This window comes from Phoenix dactylifera, chromosome 9, assembly GCF_009389715.1.
Source record: "Phoenix dactylifera cultivar Barhee BC4 chromosome 9, palm_55x_up_171113_PBpolish2nd_filt_p, whole genome shotgun sequence".
In the NCBI taxonomy this organism is placed as follows: Eukaryota; Viridiplantae; Streptophyta; class Magnoliopsida; order Arecales; family Arecaceae; genus Phoenix; species Phoenix dactylifera.
Genome location: NC_052400.1, coordinates 20980312 through 20996046, shown reverse-complemented (window position 1 = coordinate 20996046; position 15735 = coordinate 20980312). Strand labels below are relative to the sequence as shown.

At 35.6% G+C, this 15735-nt stretch overlaps 1 pseudogene; it reads left to right on the top strand.

Moving 5' to 3' along the window:
- LOC103709596 overlaps nucleotides 1-15735 on the top strand; it is a 30324-nt pseudogene that overhangs the window by 6285 nt on the left and 8304 nt on the right.

Genomic DNA, 15735 nt, shown 5'->3' with positions numbered 1-15735 from the left:
TGATTTACAATGTTGAATGAACAAGTTCCCAAGTTACATAATTGTCGATGAAGTTTATATATACAATTATTATCTTGAACAATAGAACTAACATTGTGAGACTGCATCAAACATGGGGCACATGATGCACTTTGATGTTCATCATTTTTGTTGTATAGATTTTGTGTTTTTTTCAACATCTTATGTTTTTATGTTTGTGGAGTTGCAGCTATAACAGGATATAGGTCTTAAGCTGGATTACCTTTGTTGTTTGCTTCATTGCTTTCCCGCCATAATTCAAGTTGTACTTATTTCATGTTCACTTCCTATAGTACTGAAATTCTGTTTAATGTGAGCTGGTTGACCACAATCTTGTCAGTTATTTCATGCCATCCTCAATATCATGTTGTATGTCGATGCATTGAAGAAATTGTTGGAAGATTATTGATTCTTTATCTGTTCATATCCTCAAAAACGTTTCTGCCACTTTAAACTCTCAATTTTTTTTTTTTCATTACATAAAATGATGATGGTGTTGTAACGATGGTTAAACCATGATTTTGTTTGGTACATGCTCTTGGTCAGAGATCTTTGCTTTGAGACAGCTTCGTTATTTTATTTAAGTTATTTGCATCATCAACATCACTGAAAAGTTCTACTTGTAACTTAAAATATGAACATTCTTGAGACCTTTTTATTTCTTTTTGCTGCTTGTATTCAGGCTTTAGAATTTGTAATGTTTTGTGGGGCATGCTTCAAGGGTTCTTTGCACGTATGGTCTTTAAATTATTTTGCCAGCTATGTATATCAGTTTACTTTATATACACATGTGGAATTATGAATCTTTGGATGCTCTTCTATCTCCAGGTGGAACAAGTTTTGGCTGTCTGGAGAACTCTGGTGCTGCAGGGACGTTTTATGATGCAGTTCCTAAAAGCCTTATTGTTAACAACCACAACTTCTCAACAGAAACTGATACTCTTCTTTTAGAATTTCCTAATCAGCCACTTTGGACAAATGTTTTTGTTAAAAACTGTGCCAAAGTAGTTGTCCCTTTACTATGGAGTCGTGTACAGGTCAGTTTCTGGTTCTTGAATTTTGCATCATGTTGGGTCATTAACTTATAAATATGTTTAGATAAGAACATGATTCTCATTGATGCAGAACTTTGATGCTAGTACAATAGATGCTTGATTTAGGTTGGTTTAGTCAAGCTCTCATTCTAGCTATCAAAAAATCTTTGTTTATTACTTATTCGGACTAATAACAGAACTTCATCATAACCTGGAACTTGTTCAGTTTCTGTCAAAGCTGAGCAACCTGATCTAATTCTGAATTGTGCATCTTTTTTTTATTACTAGGGCGCATTCTAGGATAATAACTTAGCATGTATTGTATTAGTATTTTTTTTGAACAGTATATTCTTTTGCATATTTATTATTTATTTAATTATTTGTGTTTGCTAGTCTATTTTGCATGTCGGTACCTTTTTATTGCCCTCTAAGACCAAATATAAACCTTATCGAGTATAATCTTAATTTTGGGATAACAAAGTTTTCAATGTAAATTATTGAAATGCTTGAGGATTGATGAATAACATCATTTTTCGCTATCTGCTTACAAAATAATAAGGTTGCTCTTTGCTTGGTAGATGGTTTTCAGGTTTATTATAATCTGAAGTATATGGGAACATGGTTGAAAGGAAAGGTTGGTGAAGATAATATTCGAAGCTTAAGTTTTTGAGGTGAAATGGGATATTGAATCTGGGACTATTTACTGTTTCTGAGTGCCTATCTTTGTACTTCTTCTGTCGCTATCTAACTGAAGGTTCATGATTTTTGTAGTTTTACTGCAGTTTATTACCACTGTATTCTATGAAAGCAGATGAATGCATCGACTTCTGACATAGCACAGGAATGCATTATGTTCAAGGTGTTATTGTACAAATAAATGGAAACATTGGTTCAAAATTTATTATTTCTATGTCTACTTGATTTGGTTCTGAAGAATGATGTGTGCTGCCTTTTTATTCATTTTCGTTGTTTGCTTGCTAAATTTTATCATGGTTTCCATTTGACTGTTTTTGTAGCTCAACAATGCTACTGGATATGATACATGGTGTCTAGTGCAGTGGTGAATTGACTGATTTGACTGATTTAATCATAAGATTGAGTGGTGTATTTTATTGAACTTACCATCTTTTAGAATAGTACTGTCTCAGAGGATAGTTCATTTGCAATATGGAGTGATCTGCTTTTTTTGTTAATATGTCCTACATTTCCATATGTTGAAGTTTAACCCTAGGAGATATAACATTGACTCTCTCCCTTTTGTCGAATAGAAAATTGGATGTCAAGATTTAAATCTTAAGATTAATTGGTCCATGAAATTGAACTTGCCATCTTTCAGATTAATACTGTGTCAGAGGGCAATTTTGCAATGTGCAGCAATCTGCTTTTTCTGTCAATGTATCCTACATTGCTATATGCTAAATTTTAACACTAGAAGGGATAGCACTAGCTGTATGTTCTTAATGGATTTGATGATTGGATGTCACAAACTACTGGAAATTCTTTGCACTCTTTTCTTTGAAAGTCATTTATACCTCCTTTACATATCATCAATGTCATCACGGAAGGAAAGGTCCTTTGGGACCATGAATTTGATTGAGAAACTGATGTTTAGTTTAGGCTGGCAAAATCTCATTAATGATCAATCAGCTAGACATTTTCTATTTTAGAGGTGCAGGTGAATCAACTGTAAATATCAGGTAGTTCATTAATTACATTGTGTATGTGCATGCACTTTGCCAAAGATTGCCCTCTTTCCATTAGTTACAGGTATATGTTCTATATTAAGTAGAACATTTTGTAATTTGTATGAAATCTAGTGTACTAAATCTGAGGAGACCATAGGGCAGAAGCAAGCAATTTGTGTTTTTTATGAAATGTTATATCTCTAGGAGTTCTATTCTTTTTTTTCATTGGTGATCATTGATTTATCTCTGGGCGCTTGTATGTGTGGTGGGGGTAAGGATTTATCTCTGGGCTTGTAAATGATTTATTGCCTTGTATTAGGGTAAGGATTTACTGATCTTTTCATGCACTTTGCCAAAGATTGCCCTCTTTCCATTAGTTACAGGTATATTGTTCTATCTTAAGTAGAACATTTTGTAATTTGAATGAAATCTAGTGTACTAAATCTGAGGAGACCATAGGGCAGAAGCAAGCAATTTGTGTTTTTTATGAAATGTTACATCTCTAGGAGTTCTTTTTTTTTTTTCATTGGTGATCATTGATTTATCTCTCTCTGGGCGCTTGTATGTGTGGTGGGGGCTTATAAATGATTTATTGCCTTGTATTAGGGTAAGGATTTACTGATCTTTTCATGCTTGTCTCTTCATTTGAGGATGCATGTGCATTCTCATGGAGTTTGCATGTAAAATATGACCTGTAATCCTTGTTTTCCATGTTGCATAAGTTTCTCGATTAGCATTTTGGTTTGACTAGAAATCATTAAGAAATGGCTAATATGTGGTAACATAGTTGGGGATTATATTGGTGATATTTTTAAGGTCCCATTGAATATTTCCATAAATGAAATATATTTCTTGATCATTTTTTTTCTCTCTCTAATTCTAAGTTGTTTCTGAAATGGCTTTCCCTGGCTGAAAATTTCAGGTCCAAGGACAACTTAGCCTGCTTTGTGGTGGTGTGTTGACTTTTGGTCTAACTCATTATCCTTACTCAGAATTTGAGCTGATGGCTGAAGAACTTCTAATGAGTGAGTCGATAATCAAGGTGATCTTTCTTTTTCTTTTTTAATATATTTTTTTTGTGTCATATGTGGGACTGTAGCCTAAAATGGATTGAAAATACTGTACTTGTAAGGTATTGATACCAGTATGCCTCTCAGTATGATACTGTATTGATTGACACATGATTGTGCAACACTTTTGTTGTGCTTGCACCAACAAGACGTACTTTGTGTCAGTATGGAGTTGTACTGGTTCGTGCTATGTTGGTTAGGTACTGGTACAAGCACCACAAGCAAGACTTTTAAACTTTGGTAGCAAATATATCCTTTTGGTATCTTATATAGAAAGTATCTGCCCTCAGTCATGTGCATATATGCACTAGAAAAGCTGCTCTATTCTTTTCATCATACGGAAAGCTGATGACCGGCCGAGCCACCTGGCAGTGACTGGCTTGTTGGAATGATAACACAAACCAAAGAGATGACAATAGATATTTTTGTTTTACACCTTATTATACATTTTGAGCTTATTATGTACATTTTCACTACATTGTAGTATAACACGATTTGAAGATTATTTGTTGTGCTTGTAGCAATTTGTCATAGCTGTCATGTTGTGGTGCCCTTTATTTGTCCATTTTTTTATGTTTACACTTTTTACCTTTTAACCTTGGTTCTGGCCAATCCGACCCTCCTAAGTTTCATTCACTGGATAAAAGCCTTGATTTACACTTTTACCTTTTAAACCTTGCTTCTTTAACAAGATTGCTTGATTTCATCATGGTGATTTGGTATCGAGCAGACTTACAATTCCCTGTTTCTCTTTCTACCTTTGTTGTGTTCATAATAAGAATGTGGAAGAAAGTTAATTCTGCAAGAGGTCTAGGGTCAAACCCTAGTGGTGGTGCCCCCATCATATTCCCAAGAGAAAGAAAAAAAGTAACAAAATTATTCACATGTAACTCAACCATGGTATGCTGAACCGACCGGGAACCGGTGCGACAGGCACCGTCCAGTACAGCCCTTGAAATCGGTTTCGACCTCATATGAGTTGGAACCGATCAGTTCCAACTCCATACCAGTGCGAACCGGCTCGGTTCGCATCGATACGGGTTAAATATTAAATTTGCTGTGGCACCGGGGCTGAAACTCGGCCGAACCAGCCTAACCGGTACAGTACCGGTTCGGTTCGGTACCGTACTAGTACCATATTGGTACCGGTGCCCACCAGTACGTCGGTAACGGTCGGTACGACGGATCTTGATGGATAAACTTAACATGACTTATCTACTTATTTGTATGACTAGTTGAGCTGCATCCAGTAGACTTGTATTGTTTCAGTATATCTGCTTTGTGGTGCTGCCATCTAGCAATTTTTCTTTTCAGTAGAAATAGATATTGTCATCATAATATAGTCATAAGCGATAAACTTCTTTTAGACCATATTTGGATATTTTTTTATATTCATTGTGTTTCAAATTTATTTTCCCTTTATTTTTCCCCTAATCTTCAGCTATTGTAGTAGGTCATCAATCTGATTTTACAATTCTGTTAAGTTTAGGTGTTTGGGGCTTTGCGAATGTCTGTAAAGATGCTCTTGATGTGGAATTCCAAAATGCTTATCAATGGGGGTGGGGATACAATAGTTGCAACATCGTTACTAGAAGCTAGCAATTTAATTGTTTTGAAGGTATGCTACTGACTCTTAGCCTGTAAATAACTCACCATTGATTTATTAGTTCTCTCTATATAACAGAACTGGTATGTTTTTTGTATGTCAGGAATCATCCATGATACAGTCTAATGCCAATCTTGGTGTTCATGGTCAAGGCCTGCTGAATTTATCTGGACCTGGGGATTTGATTGAAGCACAACGCTTAATTTTATCACTCTTCTATAGTATCCATGTAAGCTGGATGAACTGACATGCTTTTATTTCTTACTGCTGTTTTTTATTGTAATGTTTTTTTTTATCTATGCAAAAAACTATGCAGTACCTGTCATCACACAAACTTTAGCATCTACACAGTTATCGCTGATGGATAATCACAAAACTGATTTCTGCGCTCATACTGGCTTCATAACCTTTAATTTCATATAATAGCTTACCCTTTATGCTTCTTTCTGGTTAATTTATATCCTTGGGCATAAAATCACTGGTTCTTTTCCCTCCTTTTTTTTCTTTCCTTTATTTTGTACCTTTCTTTTCATGTTTCTTTATGCCGTCGCTCTAGAGTTGTTCAGCTTCTTTTTTTCGGTATGGATCATATGGTTTTTGTTGCTTTTTGTAGGTTGGTTTTGGATCTATTTTACGTGGCCCCTCAATAAATGCAACTAATGATGACATGTGAGTTTTGTTTGAGATAAAATCTGCAATTCTAATTTTTATCTTATTTTATTTTTATCTGATTGTTTAGTTGATTATCACTTCCTAAATGTTCCTTTTAGGGCTCCAAGGTTGAATTGTGAAGTGCAAAATTGCCCCATGGAATTAATACATCCACCTGAAGATTGCAACGTGAACTCTTCACTATCTTTCACCCTTCAGGTGCTTCTATTTGTACTTAATTCTATTTTCTTAAATAGAAGCAGCTAATGTTAGACTTTATTCTGCCATGCTGTAAATTGTCATGTGGGCATTTAAATGATGGCCTTCCTGTTGTGCAGATTTGTCGTGTAGAAGATATTGATGTTGAAGGCCTTATACAGGGAACTGTTGTTCATATCCATAGGGCAAGAGGTGTTGTTGTGCACTCTTCTGGAAAAATTAGTGCAACTGGGTTGGGTATAATTTGTTCTCTTCAATCTAATTTAAATTGATAACTACCTGTAGACATGTCATAAATTCATTTGCTTTGTGTTTAATTGATGATGTTGATTGGTCAGTGTTGCTTTGCCAATTTTTATCTGAAAAAATGGAAATGGGTATCCTAGTCTATGGTTAATAATGTCTGCCCTTACTGGTGGTAGGGCTGGCATGTGTTAATCTTTGCATCAATAAAATAATGTAAACCTAATATGCTTTTTTCAACTATGGCAGGCTGCAGAGGTGGGGTTGGTAGGGGAAAGATTTCAAGCAACGGTCTTGGTAGTGGCGGTGGGCATGGGGGTAAAGGTGGAGATGGTTTCTATAATGGCACTTTTGTTGAGGGTGGCATTGCATATTGGAAATGCTGATTTGCCCTGGTGAGCTTGGTAGTGGCAGTGGTAATGACAGCGTAGCAACTTCAACAGCTGGTGGGGGTGTCATAGGTATCTATCCACAATTATCATCAATTGGTTTATGTTTTATTGTTCATCTTAAAATATTGAAGAATGAGAAAGTGCATGTGCAGATTCCATTCCTTGTAGTAAAATTGTAGTTGTACAGTGATAAGGTGAATGATTTCTTGGCAGACTGCATTTTTTGCATCATGGGGTGGTGCTTCAAGTTTTCAGTCTAAAATCATTAAGCTCCCCTAGTTGCCACCAAAATTTATGCTTAACATGAATAGTGTTTTAGGTGCCCTAAAGATTCTCTACTTTTTACATTACCTATTCGGTTTAAGTTAATGGTGCTATTATGATCATGTTTTGTTTTACAGTGATAGGTTCATTGGAGCGATCACTATCAAGTTATCTGTTCATGGCTCAGTTGAGGCAGATGGTGAAGGTTCAGGGATTGCATTGGAGGTCATAATGATGCCACTATTAATGCCTCAAATGGAGGCCCTGGTGGTGGTTCTGGGGGTACAATTCTCTGTTTCTGCATACATTGACCCTTGGTGATACTTCTGTCCTTTCGAGTGTTGGTGGGCTTGGTAGTCATGGTGGTGGTGGTGGAGGTGGTGGGAGAATTCATTTTCATTGGTTTAATGTTCCTACGGGAGACGAATATCTCCCATTGCAACTGTGAAGGGAAACATAAACACAAGGTTAATCAAATTTTTTTCATTTTTCTTTGTTTACTTTAGTACTTGTTATTCTCATCAGTCACATAAACACATAGAGAGAGAAGGGGGCATAATACATTAAAATATTCTTTTTGAGCTGATTGATTAAAGTATAGACTCTATGATCCTAAGATATGATTGTGTAGTTCTCGTGATTCTCAGTTTGCAGTTCTGATCAATTCTTCTGTTACATATGAAAGGGGTAACTTGATAATGACAAAAGTTTAAAAATAACACAAATAACGATGGGGATTGCTTGGAAGTTAGTGTTGAACCTATCTAATGCATGCTTATTTGGTTTCTTCAAGCATGGTTTGAAAAATTGAGTTTGGAGTTGGCACTTGCTCTGATTTATTTGGGAACAACATGAAGAGTCACAGTTCAGTTACATATGAAGTGCTGAGACATTCTTTCCTTTGGTACTTGGTTGTATCATACTTGTATGATTTTTTTTTCATATTTTATTTGTGCTTAACTCCATCAGTAATTGCATTTTTCTAAACTGGAACCTCTTTCTATACTGATTTATCTATTGTTCTGGAGAGATGATAGATTTTGTTGAGATGATGTTCATCTGACTAGTTGGGCACACGTTAATGCCACTGTGCAGAAAGTCTTCAAGGGATTGTATTCATCTTATAAGCCACCGAGTGAACTGGAACTACATTCCTGAAATATATGGAAAATGGACATTGTTCTTTTAAGAGGATTTTTTCTTATAAAAGCAACTAATCCCCAAAAATCAGTTATATCTTGAGACAGTGGGTCAAATGGAACTTTTTTGTTTGAAATTGTTAGTTATAAGCTACTTATATCTTAGCCATTATTTAAGAAGTGAGGTATTGTTGGCACATTTGATAGATACTTTCTACTTCTACAAGAGTATGCCGTTACAGTATCTTTTGAATTTTTTACATGGGTTTTTATATAGTTTGTTTACTAGCATGCTTTTTAATGCACTAATATAATTTCACATTTTTTTTGGCTCTAAAATGTGTTTGTTCTTTCCATCGACTATATAATCAGTGTGGAATCATAGAGTGGATTATGTAGTATATAATGGATTTTACCATTTATTCTCTGCAACATATTTGATATATAAATAAAACATATAAAAGAATAATATGGTCTTCTGAGCAGATATGTTATATATGGGTTAATGTTGTGTTCTTTGATTATATTTGGTCCTTGCAATAAGCGTAATCAATTTTCTCTGGCAGGGGAGGCCTGAGTAGAGGTGAAGGTTTTGCTGGAGAAAATGGAACAGTTACTGGAAAAGCTTGCCCAAGAGGTCTTTATGGAGTCTTCTGCAAGGTGGCTTATGCTTTAGTCCAAAAGACACTATTTTTTTGTTTTACTTCCTCCTATTTTTACTTCTATTCTAAAACATTTTGTGTGAATGCATGTGGATCTTTTGAGTACATTTTTGTTTTTTTTTGTTGCACGTAGCTTTTTGACTTTGGTTTCTTTAGTTCATCAGTCATCAATTTGCTTACTTTGTCATGTTACTTGAAATTTTACTTGTTAAATATGGGCCTGAGAGTGGAAGGGCGTGAAGAGAATGGAACTTTGATGTGACAGTTTAGAAGGTAACACTTTAAAGTAAACTAGGCAATGCTTTCAAGAGCTTGAGTAGGAATGGCTCATTTCTTTATTTGGTTTCACCAGACAAGCTACTGATATCTGTTTCCAAGTTTACTTTATAAAATAATTAATGTAAAGAATTTCTATTTTTTTTGACATGCTTCTTCATATACAATGTGGAATGACTGAATATCATTTTACATTATGATCTATAGTAGTTCCATGACTTGTAACTAAAATTGAAGTACAGGGGAATAAATTATGAAATGATGAAGAATTAAAGAACAAGCAACATGGATGCATGACTTGTAACTACATTTGAAGTACCTAGCTATCAAGTATGTCATACACTACTTAAACTACCAATCTTCAAACTCTCAGGAGTCCATCTTCTTCCTCGTTAAGTGACTTATTAGACAAGCAGTCATCATCACATTTCATATATGTTTCAGCTGCATATATGAGATTCTTGGGCCTATTTAGGTTGTTGGTTGCTCGTTATGTGGCCAATGCCCATGTGTGTTCTGCTAAGCCATTGCATATGCGCTTCCTGGACCATGTTTTTAACACAATGATGTGGAAATATCATGTTGCACGCGCCTCAAATACTTTCTCTGTTAATTATAAATTCCTCTTTATTATCCTGTGCTATGGGTATATTGTTTGTCTTCACTATAATCTTTGTAGGTTAAGTTATATTGTTTAATGTGTTGTATATTCTAAATCACAGCTTTCTTTTCTTTGGTCACTCAGAGGGAAACAAACTAGTGAATCTTTGTTGTAATTGTATATTTGTAAGTATTCATCGCCTTGTGAGGGATTTTTCTAGATTGGCCTAGGTTGAAGATTGCTGTGATTTGCATCATGTTCGAGCCAAGACTGAGGCTGGAGTGCCTAAAAGTTGGTGCTGTGACAATTACTTGTAGAAAATATGTGGCCAAGTATGAGCCATTTGTTTCAACACTGACCAAGAATGGGCTCAGGGAGTGTTTTCTTATATCCAATATTGAGATTAAAATACTTTTTTACAGAATGATTATATCTCTTTGCTCTTTTTTTCAATAGTTAGAAGCTGTATAACCAAAACCAATAAAGAAAAGCCATTTAAGATTTGTCGCTATAAGTTGGAACGCCTATAGTTTCTGTCAAGAAATTGACTTTAAGTTTCTCAGAAATCCATGCAAGCTTTGATATCAATTTAATGAAGTTTCACACAAATATTGCTAATTTGCTATTTTGATGTTCAACATGCAGCATTTTTTTCACGAAAGTAGGTTTGCAATGTGAACCACTCGAACGAATAAATGTAATCATTGGTGGATTGGAGGGTGTGTATGAACCTAAGTGGTTGCTAAATACTATGAGATCCATTGCATTAAAACTCTACATTTATGTGTTAATTAATCAATATGTTGTATATGAGCACGTGAAGGTTAACTATATTCTGAAGAGCAAGGAAGCTGTCATATTTTTCATGTATTCTTATTCTACTGTTGCAATAGTATCATGCAGTCACCCTTGAACCATCTTTTGTTTAAAAAAAAAATATTCATCTTTAACTGATATGGCTATTTTGTGAAGTGCTTTCTTTCTTGTAATAATACAGGAATGCCCTTCGGGAACTTTTAAGAATGTCACTGGATCTGATAAGGCTCTTTGCTATCAGTGCCCCTCTAATGAGCTTCCCCATCGTGCTGTTTATATAAGTGTTCGAGGTAGCTCTCGCATATGTGCTTGTTAATTTAATTTTATTTGCAAGACAAAATTTATACACTCATATATTTCTTCAATTAGTCCTCCTGTTTCTGAATTAACTATTATTTATCACCTAGTCCATTTGCTAAATTTTATTTTATAGACCTTTTTCCTAGTTTCTGTCAGGTTGCTTTATCTTTGGGCACTTATAATTTGTTGTCTGAGAGTCCATTAGCTTCTAACATGATTGCCCTTGTTGAATTTTCTGTGAATTTTTTCTTAACTTGCAGCATTTTTTGCACAGGAGGTGTTGCTGAAACCCCTTGCCCATACAAATGTATATCTGAAAGATATCACGTGCCTCACTGTTATACAGCTCTTGAAGAGTTAATATACACTTTTGGTGGACCATGGCTATTTGGTCTACTTCTCTGGTCTTCTTGTCTTATTAGCTCTAGTTTTAAGTGTAGCAAGGATGAAATTTGTTGGCACTGATGACCTACCAGGCCCTGCTCCAACTCAACATGGGTCGCAAATTGATCGTTCCTTCCCATTTCTGGAATCATTGAATGAGGTGATTTGCTACTTCTGGTGCTCTATGTTCTTAAAGTATAATTTAATTAGATTTGCATGTCTTGATCAGTAATTTTATGTATTTTTCTTGCACACAGGTCCTGGAAACAAATAGGATTGAGGAGTCTCAAAGTCATGTGCATAGAATGTACTTTATGGGCCCAAATGCATTCAGCGAGCCTTGGCATCTTCCACACTCTCCCCCTGAGCAAATTATAGAGATTGTGTAAGTCGTAGGTCCTGCTGTTGCATTATGCTGTTTTCAAATGCCTTTATTTTTATTTATTTTTTTGAGAGAAGTGGCCAGAAGGCATTCATTATCAAATATCAATTGTTAAAGGCTTAAAAAAGTCCTCCCTAGCTAACTCCTGAAGAGTTAGGGGAAGACACTGATATCTGTATAATAGATATTACATTGAGTAGCTCAAGCTGCTTCAGCCAGCCGATTAGCTGCTTTGTTCGTTGTTCTAGGAATCCATATGATATGCTGCTGTGGCAGCTTTTCCCCTTTAGTTCCTGTTCTCTAGATTTTCTTTCATAAATGTAGTTCGCTCTGCCTTATGACCCCCTAACTGCTTTAAGATTATTTATTGTCTTCTGTACTCCATTTTCATGGCAGATACGAGGATGCATTTAATAGATTTGTTGATGAGATTAATGCCCTTGCTGCTTATCAGTGGTGGGAGGGATCAATCCATAGTATTTTATGTATACTTGCATATCCACTTGCATGGTCATGGCAACAATGGCGTAGGAGAAACAAGTTGCAGCGGCTGCGTGAATTTGTTCGATCGGAATATGATCATGCATGCTTACGTTCTTGCCGTTCACGTGCTCTTTATGAAGGGATCAAGGTTTGTTACTTAAGACTTTGGTTGCAGTGTGCAATGTCACATGTTTATTCATTTCTATCAGCTTATCAGAATTTCCACTTATCTTTGAGATAATTTGATAAAGCCTGCCTACATTTCAATAAGCCTAGTTATTTAGTAAAACAGAAAATGAATTTCGTTATAAAGGATTATTTTTTAGCTCATGAAGGGTGGGGCAGTAAAATTAAAGTCTTAAAATATGGGAGAATACACCCAATTCCTGATGATAAGTCTTACATGACTTGCTCTATAACTTATGCACCCATGGTTTATATTTTATCCAGTGTTTCAATTCCATGCCGGTGGGCTGGTGCAAGTGCTGTGCCAAAAAAAAAAACCTAATACATTTTCCAATTTCAAAATTTAGAAATAGACGAATAGATGTCATACTGAACAGTGCCAGTACTGGTCTGACATGTGAATTTTCTTTTGAGCTCTAGGGTGTCCAAGATTGAGAGCTCCTTTGTCATTCATTATAATCATAGCTGAGAAGCTTTGCATAAATACGTTTGTCCACGTGGTGCGGGTCTTATGCCCCGTATTGCTGTGGATTCTGTTCAGTCTGAAGTTACTCATCTGGGTCTGATGTCACTCACAGTCCTGCTTATGTTTCAGTCAATGACCGTAATGACACTTAACCTGCTTGTTATCCAGGTTCTGGCTGGTGCAATCCAATTTGATGTTTCAATTGAATCAAGATGAGTGCTATTCATATTATGTGTGAGGTTCAACGTGATTAAAATTATGTTGCAGATTTGCGCCCCCCCCCCCCCCCCCCCCAAAACATGATGCACTTAGGGGTTTAAACATAGGATGTTTACCTGGATCTGAATTTAGTTTCACTTTTTGTGCTGGTTGAGATGGGCTAAAATGTGGTCAGGGTGTCCATGAACCACTTGAATCTGTAATTCTTATGTACATTTTATTTATCAGGAGGCATATTCAAATTTTATGCTACTACCACTTGTCCCTATAAATTTTTGAACCCATTTCGAAGTCCCTTCAGTTGGGCTATCTTTGGCATTTGCTGCATGTGAAATTGTTGTCTATGAGAATATAGGCCTATCTTTCTATGGTGTTATCCTATGTATCCAACCACACGATGTTTTTTATGTATTCTTCCTGTTGTACATTTGCCTTTGTTATGCTTTTGAATCTGCTATTATTGACATTCAGATTCATACAACATTATTTATGGGTCTCAACAATAATTAACATAGTATACATAACTATGTAATTTTATTTATTATATGTTCATTGTCATATCTCAGTTATGCTAGCAGAGGTACTTGCCTCTGTTTAGATTTTGCCAAATGCTGTTTCTTAACTTTCAACTCCAAATCTAATGTCACAAAAATTGCTTGCTATTTGCTTCTTTTTCTCAATTAAACATTTGCCCTCTATCCTTCAGAATTTTCTTCTGTTTTGCAATAAAAAAATAATTAGTAAAGTAATATTTGTCCAACAAACATGACATGATCTGCAAGTGGCATATCTCAACTTTTTTTTATTATACATACTAATGACCATATTAGTTGTAAAAAGCAGATTTTTGAGGGATTAAAACCAGCTTTGGTGTTGATCACTTGACTGCACTATCATCTCATGGTTCTTGGTTCATGCTTTTCTTCTATGTTAACAACATATTCTTTCAGCATGCTTTCTTCATAGCTGGTAAACATAAACTACAATGTACACTTCAGCTATGTAACTATGAATATAACTTTTCATATGTCTTGACTGTACAGATCTAAGTGGAGCCAAATCTATTTTCAGCCATATTTTGTTTTCTATAAGTTGGATCGTAAGTTTCAAAGATCACGTGTACATTCTGAACATGGTCCCTACTCTTTGCTGTCATAATGTTTCTTTAGACCATATGAACCATTTTTTTTTCTCTTCACTTCATGTTTCAAGATTTCACTACTCATGCTAGGCAGCAATTTTAGATCAATATTCTGATTATTTTTCATACTTAAACCAGTTGCCCTAAGGTCCTTGTAACTTGACCCTTGTAATCCTTCTTTGAGTTTTTTCTGACTCGAATTGCTTGGAATGGCACATCCTCCATCTTCTCATCAAAGATCTATTTGGTTGGATGGTATCACTTTTGTGTGTCAGCGTGCCTTTTCTGTTATAAGAATGAAGTCGTATATGCCCTTTTCAACCAGCTGAATGATCAATGAGAGCCTCTTTAAGTTAATCATCATAAGCTGATGCAAGTTGACCACCCTTCATATTTTATGGTATTCAAACATTCTAGTTTGGATTGAAAGGTCTACTACTTTCCATGGGTTGATTCTACTAAATGCTGCAACTTTGTATTTTAATTGTCAAATGTAACAGTTGAAGTTGCTGGGCATGTAAAGTTGAAAGGTCTTTTCCAATTAGAAAAGTGGCATTTTTTTTCTGATAGGTATGATTATTATGTTTCTTTTGTTCTGGAAGCTAGAAGATATGTAACATGGATCTTAATGTTTTTGGATTTTTTAAAATTCTTTTTGGTTATTTGGTCTTATGGCCGCTAGGTTTATTTGTAGATATAAATAAATGTGTTCTATTTTGTGCAGTGGTTTGTAGTATTTAATGGTCTTGTATGCATGTCTGCAAACTACAGAAGCTTCAAGCTTAGTTATCCATTGTGCTGTGCTAATGTAGGTGGCTGCAACTCCAGATCTAATGCTGGGATATGTAGATTTTTTTCTTGGTGGAGATGAAAAAAGACCTGATCTACCTCCTCGTCTGCGTCAAAGATTTCCGATGCGTTTAATCTTTGGAGGTGATGGAAGTTACATGGCTCCTTTTTCACTCCACAGTGACAATGTCCTCACTAGCCTTATGAGTCAGGTTTCTTTTCTATATATGATCTAAGAACCTTATCTTTTACTGTTCATTTTCTTTTAATCTTAAAATCAGTATTTCAGCAGTATAAATATGCTAATCCATCACTCTTTGCTTGCAGTCTGTTCCACCAACAATATGGTATCGGCTGGTAGCTGGATTGAATGCGCAGTTGCGCCTGGTTCGTCGTGGTCACCTTAAAGTATTATTTTTGCCTGTTCTCAGCTGGCTTGAAACTCATGCAAATCCTGCTCTGAACTTGCATTGTGTACGTGTTGACCTTGCCTGGTTTCAAGCTACTACATTAGGCTATTGCCAACTTGGTCTTGTGGTATATGCTGTAGAGGGTGAATCTGGGTCAACAGTGGTTCAATGTGGTTCCAGAACTTTAAGGGTTGAACAACCTTCACGGTAGGTTTTTGTAGCTTCCCTTGTAATTTGTATGACTATAGTTTCATGGTAGTTACATGCACATTATTCGTAGATGTTCTTTTTATCCGAAT